This window comes from Tenebrio molitor, chromosome 8 (assembly GCF_963966145.1).
Source record: "Tenebrio molitor chromosome 8, icTenMoli1.1, whole genome shotgun sequence".
NCBI lineage: Eukaryota > Metazoa > Arthropoda > Insecta > Coleoptera > Tenebrionidae > Tenebrio > Tenebrio molitor.
The window spans coordinates 16,465,571-16,480,677 of record NC_091053.1 but is presented as its reverse complement, the minus strand read 5'-3'; the positions used below and the strand labels follow the sequence as shown (position 1 = coordinate 16,480,677).

Below are 15,107 nucleotides of genomic sequence, written 5' to 3'. Positions count from 1 at the left end.
TCAAAAGTAAATAAAAACAATGGCATATTTTTTGTGGAAAATTTTTGCTGATGTAATTGTGAATGTTTCTGTTTTCATACAAAATCTTTTCTATTGAATAAAGTCATCGATAAAATGCAAATTGCTGATATTTTACGCACCTATCTATTGATAACACAGGTCTACACTGATTTCGACTTCGACCCCCTGATTACGAAAATGATTTTGGTTTTGCGCTATCACGTCTAGTTTTTTCATAATTTATATGTCATTAAGATTCTAAAAAGATCACGTCACGTCCTAAATCTGTGATTAGGTTGTACAACTTTAATTTAGTTTCTCCTTGGTTTAATAATTCCATTTAATTTTGCAATATTTATTTTCAAACGATGACGTAAAAAATAAAATCAAGAAAAACAAAACTATTAAACGTGATGGGGGACAGGTAATCTCGCCACCAGTAATTATCTTAATCTTTTGCGCATCCCCGTTGAGTAAAATCCCATCGGTAATTTCCCCACCAATATTTTTCAATACATTTTTATTGAGGGTCATACCCAATACGGGTGGATTTAAGTAAGTACCTGACACCTGACCCAACTTTATTTGTGTTTTTAGAAAAACTGAAAGAATTTCAAATAGACACTTATGTGAAAATACAAAGTCTACATTTGGTAGCAAAAATTCATAATAAGCATGTCAGAGACAGACAAAAATTTATAAATAATATGATAAAACGACATAATAATAAGATTACAATGGAAAGATTAATTCTTAAAAATAACAATTTTATTTTCAAGAATTAATCTTAAATAATAAATTGTTTTTCCATATACATGCATTTACTTGTTTTCCTGTCTCAGACTCTCAGATACAGAAATATTTATGTGGGCCGTCCACTGAACGTATGTCAGTTGGGCCAAAAAGTACGACGCAGGTAAACGGGAGGGCAGGGGGAGGATTAAGTTGACCGTGCAGTTGAGCCAGAGATAATGCTCTTAAATTTGACCACATCTGATAGTCTAAGATCCCACTGCTGATTTCTACGTTCATCTGTTTTTTAATCAAAACAAAATTTTTATAGATAGTTATGAATAGAGAAATATGTTTCTGCAGGGTTGCCTATCAAAATATGGCCGCAAGTATTTTTTAATTTAAATTAAATTAAATAATTCTTTCCCAAACAGTTTCGTTCACTTGTTTTTTACATAAATGATAAGTCATTTCAAAGTGAGATGTGTAAAGAAATTGAAAAGTTTGGGTTGCCATTTCTCACTTGGCCGCAACCCCTTGGCAACCGGGTGTCAACATGTATAATTGTCCGTTTACTCTAAGGTTATATTGGGGACGTAAAAGTAATAAGCTGCCCCTTTGTGTGGGTTTCAGAAGCCACGCGCCCCTGCAATAAATCAAATTTTAAAAGCTGTTGGGTGGATGTACAAGGTCCGGTTTAAGGGAGAATATTTAGTTTTATTATTTTCTGAACCGAAGTATATGGTACCCTGGTTAATTCACTGGTCTCCTTAATAGAATTAGAACACCCCCTTGTGACTAGACCTTCATAGCTTATTTTTCAACATAATCTCTAAAAACGAAAATTTATAAATTGGAATTCATATTTCGACAAATTTGCCTCAGTCCCACTCTGAACGAAACAACCAGCCGGGTTTACCTGCTGTTTACAATCACAAAATGTTTTCTATTGTAGACAAATCAACTTTTACACAATGGGATAATTCTACGGCCCCAATATAACCTTAGAGTAAACGGACAATTATACCTCTCTGTTTAATTTATACTCGTAACTTCATAACGTATCTTCATAAATTATATATCAAATTAAAGCTATTTTTTTTCTCTACACGATGGAATACGGTTGCTTATGGAAAAGTGGCCGCAAATAGGGGTAACTGTTAAAGATAGATAAGAGCGAAAGAGAGTTAGCGCACCACACCGTGCATTTTTTTTTATGTTGTATCTTTGATTTTAAATATTTATTCCTATAGCAATACAGCAACACTTCTAATAAAGTATTTTGTTTGGTGCTGTCCTACCCTTAACTAATGATCGGCCTAACTGAACGATAAATTAATCCCTCTACCTGACGCCTGGCCCAATTGACCAACGCCGCGTCCACTGGCTCCGTCCTTATGGGCAGGTAGGTGTAGAATGTAGATTAATTCCGGGAAGTACAGTGGCGAAATTACCGGTAGGCTTAGCATGCCATTAAACGGTGGTGGCGAATTTACCTGAATCTTAATCTCGTAATGATGCTTGGTGGCGAAATTACGAACACCGACGTGATGACGTAGGGATTTTGAATTTTCTGCAACTGAATGGAATTGATTATTTTACTGCAACGACCAAAACTTCACCGATTCGTCTAAAGCCAACATATTCTCCAGAAACATAAACGTTTTGCCTACATACCACGAAAGTTATCGGGTGTTCATTTAAATTTCCGGTCAGGGATCAGCGTTTAAATCTTACGTTTTCACACGAGTGGTGCGTTCACAATCGACTCTTCGACGCCAACTTTGACCGGAAATTTAAATGAACACCCGATACATGTTCTTTTTGGAAATGACCTCCAGCGTAGGATTGAATTTTAATACTTGCTTTATTAATAAATTAAGAGAAGATCCTATCTTTTACCGTCACGTGCCTTGATCAGATGAATGCACTTTCGGCAAAAATGACGACCAGAATAGATTTTTCAATTAAAATAAAATTTTTGTTTTTTGTTTAGTGTACGGATATTCAGAAGAAAATTCTCTATAAGAACGAATAAAAAAAATATACCCTGGAAGTTGAAAAAAAGTTGGCTATCACGTCCAAAAAAATATGGAATCAGATAGTGTTGAAGTGTTTTTGGAGCTATTTCATTTGATGTCATTTATTCAAATTCAAATTGGATAAAAAATAAGCAAGATACAGCGTCAAATCTTTTTCATCAGTCACCCGGTATCCAATAGCTCGAAGTACGAGTACAGTTCTGTTTAAAGCTTTATATCTTGTCAATACTTTTCATTGTATTTGATAAATTGCGTAAGATTTGTTTAAGTAGGTATGTGAAATTAGTCAGTGATAACACAGGAGAACACTGATTCTGCGGCGTGGAGTTTGAAAGTCGATATTGGGTAATTTTAATCTTGTGAATACGAAAAGTCTATCATATCTGCCCAATTGACTCTAGTTTTTGAGATAAAGGCAACCCTCTTATGATGAACATAGAATAAAATAAAAATATTTAAAACTTTAATTTTCCAACGGCAGCAGCGTTATAAATAATAATTTAAATAGAATTAATCGTATAAAAAAATTCACGAAAATAAATTAAGAAAAACGTTTTTTATACGACCGTATATCGTATATCGTAGGTAGGTACTGTGTTTTTGGTTAGTAGTAGTCCACTAGCCTTGATATTTCTAATTTCTTCCATAAATTTAAATCTTCACTGTGCAACATTGATGGTTTAGCCGATTGTATATTTGGAAAAAATATTCTTCGTAAGCTTGTTTTACAAAATCCGTAATATTTCTTCGTTGCAGTTGTTGACAATATTTACCACATATATGTATAGCAAAAATTGTTGGGATCGTTAACACAAAACTTACGGGAAGAACTCATATTTTTTTTTTTACATAAAAACACCCAATCAAACAAATGAATAAGCCAACTGATATTTTAGCAATCAAAATAATGAGCAAGACAGGACAGATTATTAAAAATTTTATCATTTTGGATAGTAGGGTTTATTGTGAGAAGTAGAGTCAATTTAAACAAAAAAACTACATCCCGAGTAATTGTTACTTGAGTTACATCCAAATTCACTACAAAAGTTAATGCCGCAGAAAAAAAATTTTTTTATTATACCTGCATCAGAATCGCCGTTTTAAGCACGCCTGAGCGTGCGAAAACAGGCGATTCAAGCACGCCGAGCTTTAAAGGTTGCTTAGGTAACAACAAATTCACCTACATTTTGAACAATGATAAATAGACATTGATACACGATCTATGATAGCAACGAAACAACAACAATTGACCATTTCTATATCAACGATTAATGACACAGATTACCTCAGAAAAGGTAATTCAATTTACTTTTTTTGCTATGATTTTCAGATTGTAGTGCAGGTATAATAAAAAAATAGCGTATGATACACGTTTATAAGGGCCTTTAAAGCACTTGCGACGTTAAAAGCACTCCGCTACGCGTCGTGCTCTTAAACTCGTCGCGCGTGCTATAAAGGCTTCCTTATAAACTTGTATCATAATATACTATTTTGTTCCCCAGTGTAATGAGATAGATATCTTAACTATGAAGTGCGATTACGATTTGAAAATTTTTTTTGCTTTTTGCCGTTAAACTAACTGGAAGAGATGGAGCGATAAAGTCTTTGGACAAAAACAAAAATAGTATTACATTTGTATGTTCGGTAATTTTTGATGAACGTTCTACACCAAAATATTGTAAAAATATCGTGTGAAAATTAAAAACACAAAAAAATGACGAAATATTAGTTCGACTTGACACTTTTACAGATCCCCTTCCTCTTGAAGCATTTTCATCGACAAACAATCAACACAAATCGTTCCACAACGTACAAGTACAAGCTAATACGAATAATTCAAGGAAAACCAAACTGTCTCTGACCTACGACACGTTATGCGTTTGCTAAATTTATACTGATTGGTGCAATGACGTCGGGACGGGCGTCCACCAGCGCCGAGATCACGAGACACTCCGTCCTCACTTTGCTGAGTAATATTTTCAAAATAAATCGGTCTTTGTAAGATTTCACCGACCACAATCGATAACAACACTTCACCCCAGCGGTCCTGACAACTGTGCAAAAATTTGCCTCCAAACTAGATGCACCCAGGCACCCTGGTCGTGGTTGCAGCGTTCTTGTTAAATTTGTTACATAAAATCGGTACCAGTGCCATTTCGGAGGTGTTAGTTGAGGTGCCGGTCGGCGAAGCTGTGACTTTGATGTGCCAAAGCAACGACGAAAACCACAACTTCTTCTACTGGTACCTCAACGAGAAGAACATCATCGTCGGACCTAGCAATACTTGGCTCAAAATCACCAAGGTGGCAAATTTGCTTCGCCAGCAAATAAATTACAAAAATTACCATTTTATTGCACAAGTGAACATTAGTAAATATTAAAATTTATTTGTTTTAACTGTACATCATACAATATACTTCAAAAGTAAATAATATTTAATATGAAGTTAAATATATTATTTAATAACATAATTACATAAACATTTTTGTTTTATAATACAAAAATTTCCGATAATATTGCGGAATCTGGAAAAGTGCCCCGAATGCTTGCAGCGTTTCCACGTTGAATGGCAAGGGAAATCCTCTCGAAAAGGAATTTCTTTGATTTTGAATCGCCTGATTCCGCGATAAGTCGGTTTCCGATGACATTAATGAAATCGATGGCTTCTTTGCACCAAGGGCCTAAGGTTTCAAATGCTAAACCTTTAAACACGTAGTTTGACGAAATGATTGAACTATATTTGCTATGTTTGCGTTTGCAAGCCATTTCAGCGGCAAAACCTGAGACTTCAGATGATTTCAATACGTAACTGTCTGCAAGTGTATCTACAACAGTAACGTCCCAAACCAAAGGTTGACCTTTAATCCACGGTACTAAAGTCATCCCATCTGGGCGTTTTCCGTCATCCCGAGACAGTCCGTTTGGTTCTAAAGTTGAATTCACATGAATTGAAGTTAAAGACCGGTTGATAATGGAATTAATTTCAGTGTGTCTTGAAAATCTACCACTGCTTTTGAAACAACTTAGACCGTGGGTGCCAATTTCGTCAACTTTCGCATTGCATTTGCAAATATGAGGTGTACAAAGATTACAACCCAATCTTAAACCAATACAAACTTGGAAGGAAGTGTTATCTAAAAGAGTACCAATATTAGGAGAAGGTATTGCATGTAACCAAGATCCTGATTCTCTGCATTGCAAAGCCTTAAAACGAGCCAAGTCTCTAGGTGAATTAAAGGGCTCAGCCAAGAATTAGCGCCGCACAAAATGGCGCTATCAAAAAAAGCGCTCCGAAACAGCGTTAGGACAAAATGGCGCTGTCAAAAAAAGCGCAATTCAAAATAGCACCGGACAAAATAACTCACAGACTAAAGAGAGCTGGACGAAACGCCTTAAGAACTCAAGAGCGTCGGTCAAAATCAAGTCGAGACACAATAACTTTATCGATATATTAAAAAAAGGAGTTAACATGATTTGAAAAAGAAATCATTAAATAACAGTCTTGTTTAAAGAGATAAATTGAACGCAATGGATTTTAAATATTGGTAAACTCTAGGAAACGAATACGTTGCCACAAGAGTCTTCAACCGCTTATTCTTTTGTACATATTTACTATTGGGTGTATCTTTTTTCCTGAAACCGGCACGATGTCTGCTTATGAAAATTTCGACAGAGTTTTGTTCCTTCTTCAGTTGGTTCAATAATTTATATATATGTGGATGTTGACAGTTCAGACTACGCTGTAATGAATGATGCCATGCTTCCAAAGAGTTATTCGTTTTTGGCAGATCACTGTTTACACGTTCAAATGCGTTCCACGTCGATATGTCAAACCTGGCTTTTATGTTGTTCATTCTTCTACCGACATAATTATCTTCCCAATATTGAAAAATCGGTTTCAGTTGAGCAGGAACTTCCTGGGAAATTATTTCCATCGCAAACTGGACGTCCCTTTCCGGTACGTAACTTAACCCAAGTAACATTTTACACAGAAGTCGAATTTCTTCGTTATCTTTATACAACTGAGTTAAACCGTTTCGTTGAATTCTTCGCCACAAGTTCTGTGCGAGGTGGAAAGCACAGCCGACGATTCTAGAATTGGGAAAAACATGCATTATCGCGTTTATGGAAGCTTGCTCAAAATCAACGATTACGCTGACAGGTTCCAACGCTTGATCCAAAGTTTTTAGTGATTCGAACAGTTCAACGTAGGTATTTTGTAGCTTGTTTGGAAGCAACGCATACAACATCGGTAACGCCTTTGTATCGATTAAAGCATGTATCACAAATAATTGATAGAAAACCTCCGGACAAGCTTTAAATGTTCCATCTACGGACCAGTGTGTAAATTCTTTCAGCAAGTCTAGATTATTTCGCGTTCCAAAAATTAATATTCTGTTCTTATTATTGCTGCCGGAATCGTACAACAAAAAATCTTCATTTCTATCGGTTTTCGCATACTGTCCCTCTATTCTTACTTCAGCGATGCTGTTAAAGATAGAAGATTTTTTGAATTCCTTGTTTCTTATTCTTTGGATAGTTTTTCGCGACGCTTCATAACTGGGAAGATTTACAGCCACCTCTTCAGAAGATATGCTATTACTACAAGCTTGCTGTACGATCGCACGAGGATTCGCGTCAGTGGTGCGAGCCAGCTCTCTTATATTTTCCTTCACTGAAGATATAACTTTGTCCACATGGTCAGGAGCGTGATTATGTCCGGTAGTTCTATTCGGAGTGTCCTTGCCTGTGATGACCATCAACCTCCCCTTACAAGTAGATCTGCTGCATCGCCAGGTTGTATAGCCTTCTCGTTTTTTATCTACCCGGTATTTGAAGCCGTCGTAGAACAGAATATTTCCACCCTTTTGAGACTTCCCAAACTCCATTATCTTCTTCGTAATTTCAAGTGAAAGAAACGATTGATGGCACTTAAAATTATTACAGTTGAAGGCAGCAATTTTGATTTTTGTCCGACGCTATTTTGTCGCAATTTATTATTTTTCGGCGCTATTTTGTAAAAGAATTATTGTGACCGACGCTATTTAGTCCGACGCGTTTTCATATCAGCGTTATTTTGAATCAGTGCTATTATGTCGAGCGCTATATTGTCGCACTGTTTAATGGATAGCGCCATTTTGTGCGGCGCTAATTCTTGGCTGAGCCGCGACATTTTATAGCCGAGGCCATCTATCGGCTTGTGGTAGGTGCAAAATTTCAGAGCCTGCTGTGATTTTTACCTCCTTCCCTAAATTCCATTCTATTTTACTATTCGTTTTAATTATAACACAAATAAAATACTCCCATTATTTTAGGTGTTTCTTTTATTTATTTAATTTTCAACTTTTTTTACACATTGTTAAAGCTTGATTATAAAATTTATTTTTATATGAAACCACCCTGCTGTCTGTATCGCTTAAAATGGTATTTATCCCTTTCGGAAACCTAAATAATTATGGAGATATTAATTATTTTATTGATGATACTTACGTGTTCGGCAATTTTTAATTCTGGACTATCCATTTCGAAACCATGAAATTCGTTGATATCGTGACCAACGTACAACATTATCGACATCATCGACATTTCATTAAAAATTAAAGTACACAATTTGTCCCAATTCCTTAGTTTTGAAACAGAATTTTTTAAAATTTGAAAATTTTGTATACCATGAGGAATTTGTAAACTGGGTATGGCTTCCTTCGTAAACTTATTATTTGCTAAAAGCTTCTTATGTATACTTTTAAAGTACAAACAACTAAAGTTCAAACAAGAAACCGTGCGAGGGTCCAACATGAGTTTTGCCCGTCTGCTTCAACACTTCATTTAAACGTTGAGCGTACTTACAAGGATTTGGAAAGGTATGCCGCGTTGGACCTAAACGATAACATATCTTAACACTGCAGACTCGCAAATTCAAAACTTTTCAACATAAAAAGTCAAAAGTGACACAATTGAAAACATTTGTTTTATTTAAATTCCGACTATACGCCGTCTGGTGGCTTGTGGTAGGTGCGCAAAAACATTTGCACAAAATTTGTAATGTGCTTTGCATTCTATAGTATTTTTATTTTCTCTATGGACATCCCTATGGCCCCTACAACTACGTTATGGTACCGACATCTGGCTGGCCCAGAATATGGTTGGTAACGCTGAAGTCACTATATGTCATCAATAAAGCCGGCTATGATGTAAAGTTGACTCAAGTTGCAAAAAACCACAGATGAAAAATTAGGTTGGTATTAGCTCTCATCGTGTTTGGTAATTTTGAAGAATCACTGTTGGTAGCATTGCTGAAATTTAAACTTGTCAACAATTTTGACATTTAAATTCATTTGCGGCATTTATTGAAATAAATTACAATTTGCAATAAAATTAGAAGCAATGGATCCAAAACGACTTGTGCTATCAAAGCATATGAAACAATCGCTTGTGAGATGCACGTTAGAATTGCAATCTGCATACCCGGAAGCTTCCCAACGTCAACTTGAATCGAAAGTTCAGAATATTTTTGCGGTATGAACGGTTGATTTAATTACAATACAAGCATACATACATACAATGCAATTTATCCATTTTATGTGTTTTATATTACAATAGCTCACGAACAACTCTTTATTCTTAAATTTAGACTTTACATCGCCATCAACACAGCATTCAAAAATCAGATTTACATTACATTACGCCTTCAATTCAGGATCTTTTCATCTTTTTATTTATTATGCAAAAATTGATTCTCTTTTGGGTCCAATTTCAAAAACTTGTGTCCTTTCCTTTAATATTTGCTTTTTCTAGTGCTCAAGAAGTGCTGTCCATGCCATAATGTCCCAGCATAAATCCGGAATACCTTTTTCCCATCCTAAACAAGGAAAGAAACCTAAGTCCGAATTCTTTCAAAAATATGATTTTAAACAAGATCTAAATAATCATATTTATCGGCTGAACGAGAACAATAAATATTTTACCATGGCAGACTTGTACCATTATGCCAAAAATGAATTGGACTATATCGGAAGCTTAACAACATTTAGATCTATTGTCAAAACAATGGGTTATCAATATAAAAAAGTAAATAACCGAAAAATCTTAATCGAAACTCCCAGGTTAAAATCATTGAAAATTAAGTTTTTGCGGAAATATTTACAATATAAAGAAGAAAATGCTTTATTTGTCTTTTTGGATGAAACGTGCGCCAATAAGACGGTGGTTAAATGAAAATGACAGGAGGACTATGCCTAAAAAAATTACAGTCACTGAGGGTAAGCGTTTTACCGTTCTCCACGCAGGCTGTAAATTTGGATTTTTGGAAGGTTGCAAATTCCTTTTAAACAGCAATATTGATAGTGCCGACTATCATAAAACGATGAACGGGGAGTTATTCAAAAAATGGGTAGAAGAACAATTAGTTCCATCGCTTCAATGCTTCCACCAAAAGGTTGTTGTGGTAATGGATAACGCCCCGTATCATTCGGTGCTTGTAGAGCGTCCCCCTACCTATTCTTGGAACAAATTAAATTTACAATCTTGGCTAACTGAACGCAAAATTCCCTTTAGTATGAAATTAACAAAAAAAGAATTAATGACTATTATTAGATCACGCATTGGCACCAAAAAATACCAAATTGACGAGTTATTATATACTCAAAGTGTTGAAGTGTTGAGACTCCCACCTTATAACTGTCAATACAATCCTATTGAGCTGGTTTGGGGATTCTGTAAGCCTTACTATAATAAAACTATTAGTTCACAACAATCACAACCTTCCAAAAAAAAAGCAGTAGAAGATGTATGGGACGAAGCGCTATCAGGATATACTCAAAAAATGTGGAGTGATAGCATAACTCATTGTGAAAAATTGATCACACAAGATTGGCAAAAACTAATGGGTAATTTTAGTTACAGAGATATTCCTCCGATCATAATATCACTAGCAGATTCAGATGATTCTGATGATGAAGCATCATTGTCTGAATCTGCCAGTGATTTTTTGTAATTTAGTGACCACGAGCAAATAGGTGATTCAAATATGCAAGTGAGTGGTAATTCTGATATGAGTGAAAATGTAGCCAACTTATGTGAGTACGATTTAAGTGAAGCTCCTGAAGTTATTATCGCCGAAATAGAAATGAATGAGAGTGATGATCATGTGAGAGGAGAGAATGAAGAAGAAATGGGCGAAGGTACTTGATGAACGTGTGACTGAATAATTTGCAGCTTGTCGTTTTGGTAACTCCACGTTTCATTCACAAATTTAAGCTTATCAAGTATTGTAAAAAGTGATCTAGTAATTAAATAAATATTAATGTAATGTATATTTTCAAAAACATATGTTGTAATTTTTTAAGAAATTAGGTCAGACCTACTTGTGTAAATTTTAGTAATCGGTAAATGTATTACATTCCAAACTCCATGGACCTAATGTTTTGAAAACTAATGCTTTAAAAATATAATTTGCAGACTTTAAATTTTGATATTTGTCATGTTTTCGTTTACTTGCTTCTTCAGCAGCTGATCCTGCAATTATGGAAGTTTTTCTTATGTAAGAATCAGTCAAAGTGTCAACACATGTTACATCCCATATTAGGCGTTGACCTTTACTCCATGGAATGAGTGTACCACCATCAGGTCTTTTATCATCATCTCTCAAGAGGCCACATGGTTCAAGAGAGGAGAAAATGTGGATAGAACTTAAGGCTCGCTGGATAATTTGATTTAGATCCGAATGTCTTGAAAATCTGCCCTTATTTTTAGGACAAGTCTGTGACGGCCATCATTTGAAAAATTTTAGTTCCTAATTTGATAATTATGTAATACATTTATTAAAGGGATTATATTTTGGGGCATTTCAAAGTGGCTTGAATTTATATTTTATTGTTTCTACTCAACTTGTGCCACCTATAATTATTCCAATCCTGATGGGAACAGTACAAGTTAAGATTACTGCTCACTTCATCTGAAATCTTCTTTCGTGTCAGAAAAAACATAACAGGGGATCTGCAAGAATTGACATTGCACATTTATGTCCTAAAATACGCAATTCCTTGACCGATTCGTCTGTTTTGTTGTTAGTTTATTGGAACAATTCCGAAAGTACTAAAACAATAAAATTAATTTGGCAGGCACTTGGCGATTATCAATTCTACATTAAAAAAAGGTAGAAAACTCGTTTGGCCCCATCTTCAACCAAAAAATAGACAAAAATAGCAACTTAACACGTTCTTTTAATTTATTTATGCTGTACCTACCTAACCTCAAATAAATAATTACTAAAAAGTTACTAAAAAAGGTTGTTATAAAATTCACACTAACAAAACTTCTGTTACATACTGCAACCAGTCACCTTACACTATGTAAATTTTCGAAGGTCAGTTGCAAAGTGGTTTTATGCAACTATTGTCAACTTTACATTTCATTACTTGTTCTGTCACTTCATATTGTCATTGCGTTGTAAAATAATTATTGTAGTTGTAGGGGCCATAGACATCCCTTATACAACGTGATCAAGAATGACTGAGTCTGTTGGTAGCAATGAAAATTTGAATGATTTTGGTACTACTGTAATCTAAACGCATTTCCGGTTGTCAGCTTTGACAGAGTTGACAGGAGAATTTGACGTTTACCATCAAAGGGTCATTTTTGTAATAGCATAAACATACCCGACATAACCAAATTTTTTTTTAAATGTCGTGTCAAGTTAAAACATCCGGTCAGTGCCAATTACGAAACAGAAAAACACCAATATTTTTCAATTGTTTCATTGCCAACAGACTCAGTCATTGTTGATCACGCTGTTTTTCAGTCATGTACATTACGATAGGCGGCTAATTTTGAAAAATCAAAAATATTTGTCAATTTATTTTTACAAAATGCCATACGTAAGAAAGTGCTGCATAAAATCGTGTAATTCAAGTAATCCTGATGATAATGTTTCCTTTCATTCTATGCCTGCAGACGCAAATTTAAATTTATTGTGGAAAAAATTTTTACTAGAGAACACTGGTAGGTACACTGGTGAGTTTTTTTTAAGACTGGCCATAGGGTTTTACATGCTAATTTTTCAACCCCCTGTTAACTTTTGTTCCGATAAAAATATTCAAACCATTTTTGGAACAAAGTTGGAAGATTTTTTAAACTATCGGATAGATTACAATTTAATATCCCAAACCGTCGAAAAAGTTGTGAAAAATAGTTATTTGTATAGCAAGGCTGCGAAATCCTACTTTGACGAACCGAGAGAAAAATTGTCGTCAAGGCCGCTTTGCGGCCGAGACAAGACAATCTCGAGGTCGTCAAAGGATTTCGTAGCCGAGGTGTACACTACATTTTGTGTGCAACCCGAAAATTTGTTATAAAATGAACAAGTAAAATTTCCTTCACTGTCAATAAAAATAAAGTCGGCCTACATGTCGCCATGTCGCTATGGAAACGACATAAATAAAACAATTCATTTTGAGAAAAATTGGAAAAATGTCGCAAAAAATTACAACGTTTTTGTTCCGTCTACTTCCCCAGATTGTGCAGTGTCCAATTTAATACCAGAAAAGTCCAAACGGCAGTACGATAAGTGTTACAATGACTTTAAAGAGCGGTGTAATAAAAATAATGTGAAAACGGTGTCGGAGAATGTTGTTTTGGCTTATTTAATGGAAAAATCAAAAACTGTGAAAAGTTCAACTTTATGGAGTACATATTCAATGTTGAAGCTCACGCTGAACATACGGGATGGCATTGGTGTTACGAAGTTTCTGAAATTGGTACCTTTTTTGAAAAAAAATCAGTTGGTTATCAGGTGAAAAAGTGTAAGGTATTGACACGAGACCAGATCAATTTGCTGTATAATCTGCCCTTTTTTTAGGTCATTTTAATCATGGGAATATTAGGAGCCATGCGAAGAGACGATGACGAACTAACCAAAATGTCTATCGATGACATCAAGGATGAACATTCTTTATTAATAGTGGCCGTTCCTGACACAAAAACTGACATAAAACGAACTTTTACTGTCACCAATCCAGAATTTGTAAGATTATACCGCAAATATGCAGCTCTTGTTCCGTGTACTCATCCAGAGTTAAAAAAAGATTATAAATTGTGCAGTGTCGCATTTGAAACCTGAAAAATCGAAACAGCAATATAAAAAATGTTACAGTGACTTTGAGACTGATGTAACAAGAAGAATGTGAAAACCCTGTCGGATAATGTTGCATTGGCTTACCTATTTACTGGAATTTATTTATTGTGACAGGTAAACGTTAAATTCTGTTATAAGTTTTAGGTTATTTTAATCGTGGAAATATCAGATGCCGTGCGAAGAGACAAATAAACCAAAATGTCTGTTGATGCCATTCATGATTCAGGATATGTTACTACTTACTAGTTACTAGATATTTCCCTTTTTGACCGGTGGAAAATTAACCTAATTCATACGTGTCTGTTCTAGATCGATCTTTTTTACCGACTCGTCAATACGTCAATCATCGAATCATCAGGCGACCACTCCATTTGAAATTGGCGGGAACTTCAAACCGGATGAAAATTCTGTACTAATAGCGGCCGTTCCTGACACAAAAACTGGCATAAATCAAATTTTAACTGTACCCAATCCAGATTTTGTAAGATCACACCGCAAATATAGAGATAGATATGTTGTAATTGTGATAATAAATAAATATTGAAATGACTTTTACTTTTACGGCCGTCGTCAAGGCAACGGCTGCGAAATTCAATTTCGCGGCCTGCTCTAGGCACGCGAAGTGCTCATTTCGCGTACGGTTGCACACAAAATATTTTTTAGGGCGCCAAAATCATAGTACGTCGAGCGGCCGCCAGAGTAGCGCCATTGTCGGCTCAACCTAAGGTACTATATCTTTAGAAGGTAGCGCCATTCCGCTCCACAATTTTTTGACTGGAAATTAAAAGAGATGGCATTATCGATAAATCCTGTGAGTGTGACAAAGATAGAATGTGTCTGACTCGATACAAACATCCCTTAAAATTGTGTATACTTCTATCTTTGTCACACTTACGGGATTTACCAATAATGTCCTCTCTTTTAATTTCCAGGCAAAAAATTGTGGAGCGGAATCGCGCTACCTTCTAAAGATATAGTACCTTAGCTCAACCAGCACCTGACGATCTCCAGTTTTGGACGCTTTCGGTGCGCTAAAAAATATTTTTTTCACAACTTTTTCGACAGTTTGGGATATTGAATTGTAATCTATCCGATAGTTTAAAAAATCTTCCAACTTTGTTCCAAAAATGGTTTGAATATTTTCATGGGAACAAAAGTTAACAGGGGGTTGAAAAATTAGCACGTAAATCCCTATGGCCAGT

General features: G+C 35.3%; 3 long non-coding RNA genes across 4 annotated transcripts in view; 2 read left to right on the top strand and 1 right to left on the bottom strand.

Annotated features, from left to right (window-relative positions):
- The window catches only part of LOC138136831 (uncharacterized), a 125,634-nt gene that overhangs the window by 79,569 nt on the left and 30,958 nt on the right, over nucleotides 1-15,107 (top strand). The gene's annotated exons all lie outside the window — the stretch shown is intronic.
- LOC138136909 (uncharacterized) lies at nucleotides 9,374-12,018 on the bottom strand. 2 transcript variants are annotated; one of them, XR_011161492.1, is made up of 4 exons: nucleotides 11,918-12,018; nucleotides 11,723-11,867; nucleotides 11,138-11,669; nucleotides 9,374-9,633 (listed from the first exon to the last, which is right to left on the bottom strand). It is a non-coding gene; the product is annotated as an uncharacterized lncRNA (long non-coding RNA). The 2 variants fall into 2 exon arrangements; XR_011161493.1 differs by lacking the exon at nucleotides 11,138-11,669.
- On the top strand, nucleotides 13,878-14,454 carry LOC138137072 (uncharacterized). Its single transcript, XR_011161541.1, has 2 exons — nucleotides 13,878-14,019; nucleotides 14,215-14,454. It is a non-coding gene; the product is annotated as an uncharacterized lncRNA (long non-coding RNA).